Source organism: Palaemon carinicauda, chromosome 8 (assembly GCF_036898095.1).
Source record: "Palaemon carinicauda isolate YSFRI2023 chromosome 8, ASM3689809v2, whole genome shotgun sequence".
NCBI lineage: Eukaryota > Metazoa > Arthropoda > Malacostraca > Decapoda > Palaemonidae > Palaemon > Palaemon carinicauda.
Window position 1 is genome coordinate 31,442,663 of NC_090732.1, and position 5,000 is coordinate 31,447,662.

Genomic DNA, 5,000 nt, shown 5'->3' on the forward strand with positions numbered 1-5,000 from the left:
TATGTCATCTCCAGCCTATCTGCAATTATCATATGTAAAATGAATAAAATTAATAAAATCATCCTAAGTACATAGTTAGGAAGATACACTTTCATAAACTGATCAACTAGCTGTAAAATCAACCAATCAAGGAACATAAAACCTTAAAAAAGACTTATTACAAACAACTATATAACTGTATAAAAGACTCGATAACTAATATACCTAGTCACCCGCAGGAGATGATGACCACCCATCCGGACCAGCAACCCACAGACCAAACGGATCAATGGGTCACCGGTAACTTAACAGGTAAGCCCTCATTCAAGCTGGGTTTTGTCTTAAACATGTATAAAGACTCCAAGATTATCAGCTGCCTGACGTTACTATGTCTGTCCGTAATTTTGAAATTTTCCTTAGAAATGGCATGACCAGATTTAAATGCGTGGTCATAAATAGCTGAAATTGGTTTCTTACTTAACGGTATATTGGTTCGTACCGATCTCCGATCTCCCCATGTGCTCCGAAATCCTACACTGAAGCTGTCTAGATGTGCTTCCAGTGTAGCACTCATTACAGAGTGCACATTGAAAAGTGTATATGGCACCGAAACCAAGGGAGTAGGTAGACTCTCCTTATATTTAAACAGTGAGCCAACTGAGAACTTGTGGGTAAAAATTTGTTTTAAATCTATGTGGGGATAACATTTCCCCACAACACTTTTAACCTCTGTTCTTAGTCTCTCCGAAACATAACCATAGTACGGAAAGGAGACATATAACTTTTTCTTACTGACTGTTTGAATTGTTATATTTTGACTGTAAATTTTATCTAAAAACTTCTTGACATGATTATAATAGAGGTTCAGAGGGAACCCATTGGTAATAAAAAATGATTTTAGAAAATTTTCTTCCTCATGAAACCCAGATAAGTTGAATATACATGATAACATCTATATAACAGTGTTTTTATCGAATTAATTTTGTAGATTTTTGGTTTTGAGCTTAAAAAATGAGTGATTAGTCCTGTAAAAGAGTTTTTTCCAAATACTGAGGTCTCAAAGGTATTATGTTTCCGAGAGACCAAGACATCGAGAAAAGCAAGGTATCATCCTGTTCATTTTCTTTCGTAAATTTTATGTTACGATGCTTTGTATTTAAATTATCTAAAAACTGGCTTATGTGATCTAAATTTTTGAAAAGTAAAATTGTATCGTCTACATATCGACGGTACAAAAAAAGGCTTAAATTCAACAGGACAATCATTCAACCATTTCCCTTCACAATAACATAAAAATAAATTTGCCAAGGTTGGTCCACACGGCGATCCCATTGCTACTCCATCTACCTGCTCATATAACTTGTCATTAAACATGAATGTGGATGTAGTGGTAGCTAGTTTTAATAGTATTTTAAATTGTTTTTTACTGAAACCTTCGGAATTGTCCTTTGGGTTAGGGAAAAGCTGTTCAAGAATTATCTCCAATGTCTCTCTTAAATTAATGTTAGTGAACAAACTTTCGATGTCGAAGCTGCACATAACATTGTTATTTGCATCTCCGATATAATTTATCAAGTCTACAAATTCATATGTATTTTTCAGGGTATATTCATTTATTGTGAGAGGGGCGAGCTTAGTTACTAGATGTTTGGACAGGTCATAGGAGCAGGTATTAATAGCGCTGAGAATTGGTCTCAGAGGAATACTTCTTTTGTGAATCTTTGGGGCACCATACATAATACCAGGTTGTGTTCCTGTTGCCATCATTGCTGAAGCCGTTTCGTCTGACAATATGCCATCCTTCTTCCACTTACGAACCCTGTAGTTAATTTTGTTCTCCATGTTTAAAGTTCGAATTAAACATCTAGTAACTAAGCTCGGCCCCCTCACAACAAATGAATATACCCTGAAAAAATACTTATGAATTTGTGGACTTGATAAATTCTGTCGGAGATGCAAATAACTATGTTATGTGCAGCTTCGACATCGAAAGTTTGTTCACTAACATTCCTTTAAGTGAAACATTGTTTTCATTTTATTATAGTTTGGTCAAATATAAAATTTCAGTAATTTTTTTCCGTTCAAATATATGTTTGTAGATACTATAATAATATTCATTTCAATAACATACACGGAAAAATACTGTTTTCCAAGTCTTATCGAACATGTAAACACTATACATTATAACTATCAAGAATGTATGGCATGCATTTCTTCACTGTCGTGTTTAATTGGAAGGTTTTCTTATTTCCCTTTTTTTCTCTTCCTTACATTCAACCTGATTTCTATATATACCATATATTTTCCTCCTGCAAATTCCAGGAAAAAGAGATAAGTTGCATTTCGCTAATTAAATAAATAGGTGCACTGTCAGTTGAAATCTTAGTTTATTTATTTACATATGACTGTAATCTCTAGAATTTTCTACTTAATAGCTTCGTTCCTTATTTTTACAGTCTTTGATATGTTAAGTTTCTAAAAGTTCAGATTAATATGTTATTTCATCAAGTTTACATATTTTTTCAAGAGGGGATATCTCTCTCTCTCTCTCTCTCTCTCTCTCTCTCTCTCTCTCTCTTTCTCTCTCTCTTTCATATACCAGCATACACAAAAAAATTATCAATATATCTTTCACAAAATCAGAGACATGAAAATCTTTACTTGGGTGGACCTTTCTCCTCACACTAAAACTCTCTTATTAGAAACTCAGTGGGACATCAATCCTTTTCCCGTTAAGAACAAAATACGTAAATCTGTTTTGTAATCCACTTTATATTGAAAATTCAAATTTTATCGTTTCAAGAATTCATGATTTTTTTCTAACACATCAATATTCAAAGCTGTAATATTTTTCCTTATAAAAGTCTGCTTATTTTCACGATTTCCATTTAATATTTCACCATCATTCAAAAAAAAAAAAAAAAAAAAAAAAAAAAAAAAAATGTATGTATCTAAACTCTACGTATCTCTTATTTAGATTCCAGAAGCCATATAAACCATACTCCTGAAGGTTCTTGGAAATTATTTTTATGCATCATTTCAAAAGTAGGGATATTCACAGTATGAAAACAGATATATACTAATTTTTGTATTGTATCCTCTAATGAAAGAAAGAAAAAAATGTAGTCTTTTACAAAACAAGCTGGTAATTGTATGATTTATCTTTAATTATATCATATTATTTACCCATGCAGAAATCTTTCATTTGATTTTATTATTGAATGGAATATTCTAATATAACGAGCTTCAGAACCTCATTCAATATCCTCTATCAGGTAGAGTCTTTTTTTCAGTGTAAAATAGCTATTTGAAAAGACACAAATATAGTGGAAGATTTGTCTTACTAATCCCTAGTAAATAGCTAACCCTATTTTAGCTATATTATAATTACCATGATATTCTTCATGGTAACTAAGCCGAAAACTATACGAATTGTTTACCTGAATTATGAATTGATATCAAGAGCGGCCAATTAGACTAGATACTGAATACTTTTTTACAAAACGTGCTTAAAATGTCTTATGGAAAAATATTATATTAATTTAGTAATCTCCATTTTGATATAAGAATACAAATTCTGCATAATATATTTGTAATTACTGACCACTCAATTCAGAATCTCTCTCTCTCTCTCTCTCTCTCTCTCTCTCTCTCTCTCTAGCCAAATTCCATTGCAGTAGTGTAAGGAAGAGAAATTATTTTATCTAATAAATGTATAATATCAGATTAGATACGACCTACTTTTTACAAAGCGTACTTAAAATTCATTGTGGAAAAAAATACCAATAATTTAGTAAACTCCTTACAATATAAGAATACAATATGGCAGAATTTATTTGTAATTAATGACTAATCTCTCTCTCTCTCTCTCTCTCTCTCTCTCTCTCTCTCTCTCTCCAACCAAATTCAGTAAGGTAACGGTAGAAAATTATTTCATCTAGTAAATGTATTTAAACGCAAGTAATGTTTTAGAAATTTTCGACAACCTCTCCCAGGATATCTATTAAAGTGCCTCGCCATTTACCGCAATGGAGACCTTAAAGAGTAACCTATCATGTAAAGTATGAATTTGGAAGTCAAAATGAGTTCACAGGTCTATTTCCTTGTTTTCTCCACGATTTTTTGTTGAAGTTCTATTATATCTACCTTTTCACCTGGCTACGATGTTATATTGTTTACATGTTTGATATATACTGTATTCCCATATTTGTTTGAATAACTATGATTACCTAAATATTAAAATTTCTTGAGACCTCTTCTACTTTAAAGGGGAAAATTTATTATTATTATTATTATTATTATTATTATTATTATTATTATTATTATTATTATTATTATTATTATTATTATTATTATTATTATTATTATCATTATTATTATTATTCTCTCACTCCGTGACCACATCATAAAAAAAATAAAAGTTACACATCAATCATTTCATACGCACCTTTTAAAGACTAAGTGACACTAGACTTTTGTGACACTAGACTTTTTAGTTTTATTTTCAAACTTCTCTTATAACTTATTTAGGAATCCGTTCACCTTATTCACCTAAACCAGCTATTTATCTAAACATAAGTAATTTTGTTGACTACTATATAACTGTCATAAAATATCCGTAAAAAGCCTAATAACGTATACTAAGTATAGTTATGTTCTCTTTAGAATAAATGATTCTGTTCCCATCATTTAACTAGATCACATTAATCTTCGTGTTCCTACATTTCCAGACTTTACCACTGACCACATTCTGTTACAAATAGGCTACAAGTAATTCTAACCGTTCACCTAACTCTTCTTTGACACTCATTGATGCACTATTTTAAAAGTCTTGTTTCTTATATGGCTAAATTGTGAAAATATAGCTCTAATCATATAGTTAAATTGGGCGATCTTTAGAAATTTTAACTAAGGGCCAATTATCCTTTCTTGAGCATTTTAACCTAATTATAATACTTAAAGGTTTTTCTTTTATTAGTCCTTGCTATTATTTTTTGTCGGTTCTATATGAGGCTATTTTA